Below are 12,906 nucleotides of genomic sequence, written 5' to 3' on the forward strand. Positions count from 1 at the left end.
ACTCAAGGCGAGGCCTCACCAGTGCCTTATAAAGCTTCAGCATCACATCCCTGTTCTTGTATTCTAGACATCTTAAAATGAATATCAACATTGCATTTGCCTTCCTCACCACCAACTCTACCTGCAAGTTAACCTTTAGGATATTCTGCACAAGGACTCCCAAGTCCCTTTGCATCTCAGATTTTAGGATTTTCTCCCCATTTAGAAAATAGTCTGCACATTTGTTTCTTCTGCCAAAGTGCATGACCATGCATTTTCCAAATTGTATTTTATTTGCCACTTTCTTGCCCTTTCTCCTAATCTGTCTAAGTCTTTCTGCAGCCTTTCTGTTTCCTCAACACTACCTGCTCCTCCACCAATCTTTGTATCATCTGCAGACTTGGCAACAAAGCCATCAATTCCATCACCTAAATCATTGATATACAACATAAAAAGAAGTGGTCCCAACACTGACCCCTGCGGAACACCAATAGTCACTGGCAGCCAACCAGAAAAGGATCCTTTTATTCCCACTCACCGCCTCCTACCAATCAACCAATGCTCTAACCATGCCAGTAACTTTCCTGTAATACCATGGGCTCTTAACCTGGTTAGCAGCCTCATGTGTGGCACCTTGTCAAAGGCCTTCTGAAAGTTCAAATATACAATATCCACTGCATCCCCTTTATTTATCCTACTTGTAATCTCCTCAAAGAATTCCAACAGGTTCATCAGGCAAGATTTTCCCTTGAGGAAACCATGCTGACTTTGTCCTATCTTGTCCTGTGCCACCAAGTACTCCATAACCTCATCCTTAATATTTGACTCCAATATCTTCCTAACCACTGAGGTCAGGCTAACTGGTCTATGATTTCCTTTCTGCTGCCTTCCTCCTTTCTGAAAGAGTGGAGTGACATTTGCAATTTTCCAGTTTATTAGCACCATGGCAGAGTCCAATGATTTTTGTAAGATCATTATTACTGCCTCCAGAAGCTCTACCGCTGCTTCTTTCAGAACCCTTGGGTGCAATTCATCTGGTCTGGGTGACTTGTGCACTGTTAGGTCTTACAGCTTTTTGAACATCTTCTCCCTTGAAATAGCAACTGCACTCGTTTCTCTTCCCTTGCACCCTTCAACATCTGGCACACTGTTAGTGTCTTCCACCATGAATACTGGTGCAAAATACTCATTTAGTTCATCAACCCCCTTGTCCCCTGTTATTATTTCTCCAGCCTCATTATCAAATGGTCCTATATCCACTCTCATTTCTCTTTTATTTTTTGCATACTTGAAAAAGCTTTTTCTATCCACCTTGATATTGATTGTTAGCTTGCTTTCATATTTCATCTTTTCCCTACAAGTGATTCTTTTAGTTGCTTTCTGTAGGTTTTTAAAAGCTTCCCTATTCTCTATCTTCTCACTAATATTTGTTTTGTTGTATGCCCTCTTTTTTGCTTTTACACTAGCTTTGACTTCTCTTGTCAGCCACGGTTGTACTATTTTGACAATTGAGTATTTCTTTGTTTCTGGAATACATCTATTCCGCACCTTCCTCATTTTCCCCCAGAAACTCATACGATTTCTGCTCTGCTGTCATCCCTGCCAGCATCTCCTTCCAATTTACTTTGGCCAACTCTTGTCTCATACCACTGTAATTTCCTTTACTCCACTGAAATACTGCTACATCAGACTTTACTTTCTCCCTATCAAATTTCAAGTTGAACTGATTCATATTGTGATCACTACCTCCTAAGTATTCTTTTACCTTAAGCTCTCTAATTGCCTCCGGTTCATTACATAACACACAATCCAGTATAGCTGATCCCCTAGTAGGCTCAACAACAAACTGCTCTCAAAAGCCATCTCATAGGAATTTAACAAACTCACTCTCTTGAGATTCATTACCAACCTGATTTTCCCAATTGGCCTGCATGTTGAAATCTCCCATGACTATCATAACATTGCCCTTTTGACACACCTTTTCTATTTCCTGTTGTAATCTGTGGTCCACCTCCCAGCTACTGTTGGGAGGCCTGTATATAACTGCCATCAGGGTCCTTTTACCCTTGCAGTTTCTTAACTCAACCCACAAGGATTCAACATCTTCCGATCCTATGTCACGTCTTTCTACTGATTTGATGTCATTATTTACCAGCAGAGGTATGTAACCCCTCTGCCTACTTTCCTATCCCTCAGATACAATGTGTAATCTTGGACATTCAGCTCCCAACTACAACCATCCTTCAGACACAATTCAGTGATGGCCACAACAACATACCTGACAAACTGTAATAGTGCATCAAGATCATCTACCTCATTTCTTGTACTCCGTGCATTGAGAGTTAACACTTTGAGTACTGTATTTGCTACCCTTTTTGATTCTGCATCCCTAATGCACTGATACTCACCCTGCTGGCTGCAATTTTGTCCTATCATCTGCCTGCCCTTCCTGACAGTCTTACTGCAGGTTATCTTTGCTTTTTTACCATCCATCCTATGCTGAGTCCCTTCACTCTGGTTCCCACCCTGCTGCCAAATTAGTTTAAACCCTCCCCAACAGCTCTAACAAACCTGCCCACAAGAATATTGGTCCCCTTCGGGCTCAGGTGCAGCCGTCACTTTTGAACAGGTCGTACTTCCCCCACCCCCGGAAAAGATCCCAGTGATCCAACAACCTGAGACCCTGCCTTCTGCAACAGCTTCTCAGCCATGCATTGATCTGCCAAATCATCCACTTCACCGCATTTCTCAACATACTTAATACTTCCTGGTATAAACATGCACACTTACCGGAGTCCTATAGAGATCCGGGACAGGGGACTTGCACATTACATGCAATTTATGCAAACACCATCAGGACAGCACACACAGGCACACATTTCAGAATTCTTGTTTTTAACAGCACATTTGACAAATTTTCCTGTGCATTGTGGGGGACCCCATCTGGGCCCACAGCAACCTTGTCTTTTTTAACGTTGCAGCTTTCCTTTATTGGTGACTAGGGTGGCATACTTTGACAATTCCGCACAGGAGGATATTTGCGAACAGACTCAGTAACTTGCCCACATATCAACAGCCTCAGATTTAGGACTGATCTGCCACTGGGGCTGAGATCCTTTCTCCCACGGAACCCCTAAGTAAATGCAGCTTCCACAGTACCAGATGCCATTCTTCCTGCCAGAAGCCCCTTCCGTAATGCCCTGGTGTGTCAGTCTAAACAACAATCAGGATCAGAATTAGAATCAGGTTTATTATTGCTGATACACAGCATGTGAAATGTATTGTGGCAGCTGGCACAGTGCAAGACATAACTTTACAATCAGTTAGGTAAATAAATAGTGCAAAAGAGATTAGATTAGATTAGATGATGAGGACATGCAGTCCTCTTTTATTGTCATTTAGTAATGCATGCATTAAGAAATGATACAATGTTCCTCCATGAATGATATCACAGAAACACAAGACAAACCGAGACTAAAAAAACTGACAAAACCCACATAATTATAACATATAGTTACAACAGTGCAAAGCAATACCGTAATTTGATAAAGAACAGACCATGGCACGGTAAAAAAAAGTCTCCAAGTCTCTCGAAATTCCCATCATCTCACGCAGACGGTAGAAGGAAGAAAAACTCTCTTCCTGCCATAACTTCCAGCACTGCAAACTTGCCGATGCAGCACCCTGGAAGCACCCGACCACAGCCGACTCTTGAGTCCGTCCGAAAACTTGGAGCCTCCGACACCGAGCACCATCTCTGCCGAGCGCTTCGATCCCCGTCCCGGCAACAGGCAATAGGCAAAGCCAAGGATTTGGGGCCTTCCCCTCTGGGGATTCTCGATCGCACAGTAGCAGCGGCAGCGAAATGGCCATTTCAGAAGTTTCTCCAGATGTTCCTCCGTGCTTCTCACATCTGTTTCTATCAAATCAGGATTGTGCACGGCATCCTACTTACAAATACAATATCATTTCAGAGCGGCCGTGCGCACTGCATTGCGCCGCCATCTTCTCCTCCTCCTCATGAGTCCATGAGGACTAGCAATGTAGTGTTCATGGACCCTTCAGAAATCTGATGGCAGAGAGAAGAAGTTGTACTTAAAACACCGAGTGTGGGTCTTCAAGCTCCTTTACCTCCTTCGGATGGTAGGTAATTAGAAGAAGGAATAGAAGGAATGATGATTAAGGTCTTTAATAATGGATGCTCCTTTCTGGGGCACCGCAATTTGAAGATGTCCTCTAGAGTGGAAAGGGAGATGGCAGTGATGGAGCAGGCTGAGTTTACAACCCTCAGCAGCCTCGTTTGATCCTGTGCACTGGAGCCTCCATGCCAGGCAGTGATGCAGCTAGTCAGGATGCTCTCCATCATACATCTGCAGAAATTTGCAAGAGTACTTGATGACATGCCAGCTCTCCCCAAAATCCTAATGAAGCAGAGCTGCTGGCATGCCTTCTTTGTGACTGCATCCGTATGTTGGGCCCAGGATAGATCCTCTGAGATATTGATGCCCCAGGAACTTGAAGCTGCTCACCCTTTCAACCGCTGACTCTTCGGAGTGTGCTCTCCAAATTTCCCCTTCCTGAAGCGACGAGGTGCAAAGCATGGAGTTGGTTAATCAGATGTGGGTCGGCAGTTACTCTCATGAGTACCTTGTTATTTGAAAGTCTTCTACCTGGTTGTCCATTCCTAATTTCCTTTGGGAATGTGTTGGTGTGGTGTGTTTCTTCAGCTACTGCAGTCTTCCTGGTTCAGGTATTCTGCTATTGAGGGAGCGGTTCCAGGATTAAGCCAGGATTGTATATGAATTACAGAGGTAATGTGCAGGTTGGGTTGTTCTTTTTGCCCTTGCCCTCACATTGTCAGGAACATTGATGTGGGAGGTACTGTTGGATAGTCAAAGCTACGTCCTCTGGCAGTTTGTACCTTGTAACTGCCCCCTTCAGTGTGAAATCTTGCTGCTTAGATCTCCTTTAAATTTCTCACCTCTTACCTTAAAACTCTGCCCTCAAGCTTGAACTAGATTTGTCACAGTTCAAAAACTATCCTTTAGCAGTAAGTACATTAGCCCTGAATATGCTTGATAATTCTGCATCTTCAGTGTGTTGGGACAGGGAACTGTAGTGATTCATAGCCCTGAAAGAGATGACATTCTTTCTAAGAGCAACACACACAAAATGCTGGAGGAACTCAGCAGATCAGGTAGCGTAGAGGAATAAACGGTCAACGTTTTGGGCTAAGACCCTTTATCAGGACTGGAAAGGAAGGGGGAAGAAGTGAGAATTGGAAGGAGAGGAGAGGGGAAGCTGGCAGACGATAGGTGAAATCAGGTGAGGCTTTCTCATTTTAATCTTAAGTGAACACTCCTTTTTTTCCTGATATCTTGATCTAAATCTGAATCTAAACTAATCTGATCCCCACTCTCCTACCACGTGGAAAAATTTTCAGAGTCTTATATTTTTATAAGATTATCTTATTCTTTTAAATCCCTTTATCCTAGGAATCAATCACAAACCTTTTCTGCACTCTCTCTAAGGCAATTATATCCATTTGTATTGAGGCCAAAACGGTGCATATTACTTCTGGCATGATCGCACTAAGACTTACCCTCTATACTTCTGGTTATGAAAGCCAATATTCTATGTGCTATTCTAAGTTGTTACTTCCCATCTCATTTCCCACATCTCCTATTTGAAGACATTCAGGTCTCTCTGAACACTTGCATTACTTAGTCTCTCATAATCACTCTTTAATTACTTTAAGGATCTGAGTGTTGCCAACATAGTCAACATTTATTGCTCAGCCCTAATTGGCCTTAATAAAATGGCAGTGAGACACACGAACCGCTGAAGCCTCTCTGAGGAAGGTACTCCTACAATGCTGTTGTGCAGGGAATTCCAGGCTTTAAACTCAGTGGCCTTATATTTCCCAGACAGGATGGTGTGTGAGTTGGAAGATACCTATAGGCGTTGAACTTTTATGCCTGCTGCTCTTGAAGGTAGTTTGTTTGAGAGGTGCTATTAGAGTAGCCTGGGCAAGTAATTGGACTGTATAGCGGTCACTGTGCACCAATAGTGAAGGGAATTTAATTTTTTGGTTAGTGAATGAGATGCCAATTAATTCTGCAATTTTGTGCTGGATGGTGTTGAGAATCTCAAAGAGTTTTTGGTGTTGAATTCATCCAAGCAAACACAGAGACTTCCATCACTAACATTTGTACCTTGTAGATGATAGCCCTTAGTGTGTCAACATTTGCAATACTCTGCAAGATACTCAGCCCCCAAAGCCCCTTGTAGCCATTGGATTATATGGCGAGCACAGTTGTTGACTTTCTGGTCAATGGTGTTCCCCATCCTCCGCCCCCCCCAGATATTGATCTCAGTGGTGGTAATGCTACATATCTTGTGGCACTTGACACTAATCCTCATAAGAAGCTATTAGGGCAAAGAGGTGAATTTATAAGAAACTTTTGAAAGAAGAAAGTATTGAAAATGCAGCATCATTTAGGAAGTGAATATGAGTGCCTAGGGCCAAGTCATGAGTTATCAGTGGTGATGTAGCACAAATGAGGATATGCAAGAGGCTAGAATTGGGGAATCATGGAGATATCTGAGAATTGTCAGGCTGGAAGTGGATTGGATGATAAATTTCAGAGTTTAGGATTGTCATCTTTGTAAGTGGGTTGTGTTGACCACCTCTCGTCCACACATCAGAAGTACATACATGCCTTGCACGTGGAGCAGAAAGAGCACACCTGCACACCACATCACAAAGTACCCACATGTCCATCCAATCAAGCTTTTCATGCCTCGAGTGTGAAAGACCCTACATTTCTCAGTTTGGCCTCAAGAGCCATCTCTAAACTCACTAAAGTGAAGTTCTAAAAAAATTCAAAAAGTATACTTATTATCAAAGTACGTATATATCATCAAATGTAATCCTGAGATTCGTTTTCTTGTGGGCATCCACAGTAAGTACAAAGACATACAATAGAATCAATGAAAGACTGTGCCCAACAAGACGGACAAACACCAATGTGCATAAGGCAACAAACTGTACAAATACAAACAGAGAAAAAAAATATAAATAAATAAATAAATAAATAAGCAAAAAATGTTGAGACCTTGAGATGAAGAGTCCTTGAAAGTGAGTTCATAGGTTGTGAGAACAGTTCAGTGATGGGATGAATGAAGTTATCCCCTTTGGTTCAAGAGCCTGATGGTTGAGAAGCACTAACTGTTGCTGAACCTGGTCATATGGGTCTTGTGGCTCCTGTACCTCCTTCCTGATGGCAGCGGCGAGAAGAGAGCATGGCCTGGGGTGGAGGGATTCTTGATGATGTTGCTTTCCTGCCACAATGCTTGGTGTAGATGTAGTCAATGGCGGGGACGGATTTACCCATGATGAACTGGGCCATATCCACTACTTTTTTAGGCTTTTTCATTCACGAGCATTGGTGTTTCCATACCAGGCTGTGATGCAACCAGTCAGTATGCTCTCCACCACACATCTATATAAGTTCATCAACATGATATGCCAAAACTTCACAAATGTCTTAAAAGGAGAGGTGCTGCTGTGCTTTCTTTGAAATTGCACTTACGTGCAGGACCTGCCACCGATCCTCTGAAATGATAACACTGAGAAACTTAAAATTTCAGCCCCTCTTCATCTCTGATGTGTTAATGAGGACTGGCTCACAGACCTTCGGTTTCCTCCTCCTGTAGTCAATAACCAGGTCCTTGGTCATTCTGACATTGAGAGAGAGGTCCTTTGGGTGGCACCACTCGGGCAGATTTTCAGTCTCCCTCCTATATGCTGATTCATCATCAACTTTGATTCGGCCAACAACAGTGCTGTCATCAACAAACTTCAACAGGGCTTTGGAGCTTTGCCTCACAGTCATAAGCATAAAGCAAGTAGAGCAGGGGTGGTGGGGGGGTGGGGGGTAAGTACACAGCCTTGTAGTGCACTTGTGCTGATGGTGATTGTGGAGGAGATGTTGTTCCCAATCCGAATTGACTGGGTTCTGCAAGTGACAAGGTCAAGGGTTCAGTTGCACAAGGAGGTACTGAGGCTCAGGTCTTCAAGCTTATTGATTAGTTTTGAGAGGATGATAGTATTGAATGCCAAGCTGTAATCAATGAAGAGCATCCTGATGTATGCATCTTCACTGTCTAGATTTTCCAGGGTTGAGTGAACAACCAATGAAATGACCTGTCATGACAGTAGGAAAATTGGAGAGGATCTAAGTCACTTCTCGGGCAGGAGCTGATCTGTTCAAACCCAATTTCTCAAAGCATTTCACCACAGCGGATGTAAATGCTACTGGATGATAGTCATTGGGGCAGGTTATCACGTTCTTCTTCGGCACCGGTATATTTGAAGCCTGTTTAAGGCAGGTGGGTACCTCAGACTGCCGAAGCGAGAAGTCACAGGTCAGCAGGGACTTTGAGTTCGTGAGCGTGCCTCCATGCTTTGATGGTCAAAGCGAGCATAAAAGGCATTGAGCCCATTTGAGAGTGAAACCTTGTTGTTATCTATGTTGCTTGGTTTCACTTTGTAGAAGGCGATAGAATTCAAGCCCTGCCACAGCTGTCGACTATCCTTCAGTGAATCGTTTGATTCAGAATTGCCACTTTGCATGTGAGATGGCTTTCCGAAGGTTGTCGTTGGACCGCTTGTATTTTAATTGGTCACCTGAACGCTACTGATCTGGCCCTCTGCAGATTGCAGATCTCATGGTTCATCCAGAGCTTCTGATCGGGGAAGACTCTGAATAGTTTTGTGGGGACGTCCTCGTCTATGACCGTTCTTATAAAGTTTGTGCCAAAACTAAAGCAGAATCAGGTCATCCTGAAACATTATGTAAAATATCAAAGGAAATCAGGTTTTCCTTCTGATTGGGAATTGTTCATATATAAGAAACTCTATTTACTTAAATATCAGTTTGGATTTTGACATAGTTGCTTATCTAACTCAGTTGCTTTGTTTCTAGGTTTTAGTATTCTTGCTTTCAGGAAAGCTAATTTTTGTGATTTTTTTGGACCAAATATCTTGGTAAAATCTTCATTTGGACAGTGCTCGGTAATCAGCTAAAATGAGAGTAAAAGAACAAAGATTAAGCTTAAATCTTTAAATCTCATTCTCTTCCTATTTGGTGAATTATCATCTTGTTCAGATAGTTAGAGATTAACTGGCCTAATTGTTTACAGAATAATGGACTCTGTTAATGACATTCTTTCCTGGTTGGCTAATGGAATTAAAGCTAATCTGAAAAGATCAATAAAAGAATATTCTAGGCAGCCAAAAAAATCATTTATGTGAATTTACTTAAAATTATGCAGAGCAAAACGTACTACCGTAGAGGGAATAACTAAAGTAGTTTCTTCTACACCAAAGAGATAATATTTGCTATATAGAAATTCTACATTTGTGTGCAGAATAAATGTTATCAATTATAAAGAAGCAAAATGACCCACTGAGTGAAGGACATTAACTGACAACCTATCAGTGTACTATTTCATGTCTTTTCGATGGAAAAAGGGAGCATGCAGAGATTCAGTACTTTCTGTGGAAGGAGAGCAGTGAGGTCATACCAGACAGGCTCCAGTGGATGGTAGGTCTGTCATGTCTGGAGGGATTAAGTAGGCTCACCTTTTCTCCTTTAGGATTTAGAAGAATAAGAGTTGAATTCATTGAAACATTTGCAATTCTTAAAAGACTCCGAGGGGACTTTACCTCTTGCTAGGTCATCATTTCAATATAAGAGGTGAAACTTATTTGCTTAAAAGGTGATAAATCTTTAGAATTCCCTGCTTTGTTTCTCTGTGGAAGCTTGGTTATTGATTGCATTCAAAGTGGAGATCACCAGATTTCTGGATATTAGAAGAATCACAGGATCTGTGCAGTTAAATCATTCTAGAGGTATTCTCTTCATCTTCACTCATCTGCCCCTAACATGAATCACCGTGTCCATTGAGAGCACTCTTGAAATAAATACTTGAATGGGATTAGAAAACCAATTGAATTAAATCAATATAAAAAGGAATAGAGAATTGATTGTGGTATCAGTGCAACAAAGAAATTTGTGTTAGCTTGTTTCTGGCACTTGGACTGTTCACATCTAATGTGACATTTTTGATAAATTTTACTGATGCAAGACAAGTAGGTACAAGATAAAGCAGTGGTTGATTAAAGAAGGTTTTTGTTGTTTGAATTTGCTGAATCCATTTCAGATGCATCTTCTTCCTCATCTGTCTTACTTTCTTCCTTTCTAACTATCTATTTATATAGATATTCCATATGCTCTGTTAACAACTGTATCAACTTGCCTTGCCACTTTCAAAACCTCAAACCTCAGATTTCCTTATTTCTAAACCTACTTTACAATTATACTATTTTATTTGACCTTTCCATTTCCTGCCTGTATCACATTAAATCTGGATTTAATTCTATTTATATTATGTCTACTATATCTCTTCAAGATTCAAGATTTTTTATTTCTCAGTATATGAGTATAAAGGAAACAGAATGATTTGTTACTCTGGATCTGATGCAGTATTAAAAAACAGTGAGCATAAAATACAATAAATATAAAAGCAATCCTGTAAAACACAGTAAATTAAACTTTAGTGTGGCCATATATGCGTAAGACTAGCTTATATACAAAGACTGATTTTGTTTACATAAAGTGATGCTAAGTGCAGGAGTATCTGAACATAAGGTAACTCTGACAGGAAGTGATCAGATGACAAAGTGACTCTTGGCAAGAGGAACACTTCTAGATTGCAACAGGGCTTATGAAACCTGGAATGGTGGAGTGAGTGAGTTAATGGGTGGAGGTGTTGGTTAGCATGACAGTTCGAGAGAAGTACTGTAACTATTTTTGAGTCTAGTTTTAGTTGAGTCTGTTTTTGAGCCCACTATGTTTCATCTTCTCGCTAATATTACTAACCATTAGGTTTTTAGTCTTTTTTGCTCATGCTGTGTTTTGCACTTGTACAGTACAAAAGTAGTTATGATATCAAAGTAGCTGGCGAACACAGCAGGCCAGGCAGCATCTCTAGGAAGAGGTACAGTCGATGTTTCAGGCTGAGACCCTTCATCAGGACGAAGGGTCTTGGCCCAAAACGTCAACTGTACCTCTTCCTAGGGCTGCTGCCTGGCCTGCTGCGTTCACCAGCAACTTTGATGTGTGTGGCTTGAATTTCCAGCATCTGCAGATTTCCTCGTGTTTGAGTAGTTATGATATGTTGTGTTTCATTTTAAGGTTCTCATTATTTTTAAATACCTCCATTGTCTTAGCTTTCCTCATCCCAGAAAATTCCAATGTCTTTACAACCTTTGAGATAACTTGGCTTCTTCAGTTCTAGCGTGTTTATTTTCTGTAATTTTCCTAATTTATCTCTACTTCCTTAGCTCTAGAAATTGCTCTGTAAATCTCTCCACCTCTCTGCTTTCCTTTTAATAAACTCCTTAAAAGATAGCTGTATACCCAAGCTCTTGGTCATTGGCTGTAATATCTCCTTGTGTATTTTAATGGATAATTTTGTGGGATAATCTTTGCTTTTCTTCAAATATGCTGATTTAATGCAGTCTGTCTAGAAGATGAAATTAGTTTAATCTGTTTAGAAGCTGACTTTATACAATTAAGCCATTAGCAATCAGTTTTTTGTGCAACATGATAGTGAAAATAAATCTTTCACTGCATTCTCAAGGGATTAAGAATAATTGGTTATAATTTCTTTCTGCAAATATATCCAGAGCACTTCAACTTGTCAATTTCTTTATGTATATAGAACAATATTATCGTGTGGCTATGGGTATATTTACTCTGGGGTTAAGTACAGGCACAAAAATGCACTGAATTGTGAAAGTGGTGTTAAAGGTACTGGTAATAACCTTATTACATGCACAGTGAACTACAACATTAGTTTCTACTTGGATATTGGAGTAAGCTTTAAAGCAAAATAAAATGCAATTACACAATGTAGTGACTGCAGTAAAATGGGTGAGTAATTATATTAAAACATGCTGCCAGAATACAATTTATTTCAATTTCCATGTAATTGCCAACAGAGAAGTGATTTCAAGCATTTTTAAGAATATTTATTTGAATGACTTGTAAATTTTGAATAAACATAATGAAGGTAACCTTATTGTATTTTATATGTAAATATATTTAAGATCCAAAAAGGAGTAAGATTAGACCATAAAACATCTGAGCTTGCTCCACTATTCAGTCAGGTTAATCCTGATCCCTATCAGCCCCTTTTCTGTCCAAACCCCAGAGTCTTTAATTCCCTTGAAAATGTGAGTTTCTACTGTAAGTTATTCAAAGGACGTTCAGCCTTTTAAATTAAGAAATGTTTCCTCCTCTCAGTGCTAAATGGTTGGTCCCTTGCTCTGAAACCATGCCTCTTTAGTCGATAAACGATCGTCTGAAATAAGTTCCTTTACTGTCCAGGTGCTCTAGAGATGAATGTAGGGCCAGGGAGATGGCATCCACACTGGACCTGTTTTGGTGGTAGGCAAATTACAATGGGTTGAGGTTGTCTGGAAGGCTGGAGCTGATGTGTGCCATGGCCAGCCACTCGAAGCATGTAGATGTTGGAAACACTGGTAGTTGTTATTCTTATTGTTGGGTACCAGGATGATAGTGGTCTTCTTAAACAGCATGGAACGTCACAGGGGGGATGGGTGGATTTTCTGTTGTTGGATACCCCTTGATTGCCCGACACATGTAAGTGATACTTGTTACTTATCAGCCCAAGTCTGGATATTGTCCAAGTCTTTCTACATTTGGTTATGCATTGCTTCATTATCTGAGGTGTCACAAATTATGTTAAATATTGTGCGGTCATCAGCGAACATCTCTACTTTTTACCTTATGAGCGAAGGTAGGTAATGATGAAGAAGCTGAAGATGATTAG

At 40.9% G+C, this 12,906-nt stretch overlaps 1 protein-coding gene across 2 annotated transcripts in view; it reads left to right on the plus strand.

Moving 5' to 3' along the window:
• Positions 1 to 12,906, plus strand: part of lhfpl3 (LHFPL tetraspan subfamily member 3) — a 228,390-nt gene that overhangs the window by 17,140 nt on the left and 198,344 nt on the right. The gene's annotated exons all lie outside the window — the stretch shown is intronic.

Source organism: Mobula hypostoma, chromosome 20 (assembly GCF_963921235.1).
Source record: "Mobula hypostoma chromosome 20, sMobHyp1.1, whole genome shotgun sequence".
In the NCBI taxonomy this organism is placed as follows: Eukaryota; Metazoa; Chordata; class Chondrichthyes; order Myliobatiformes; family Myliobatidae; genus Mobula; species Mobula hypostoma.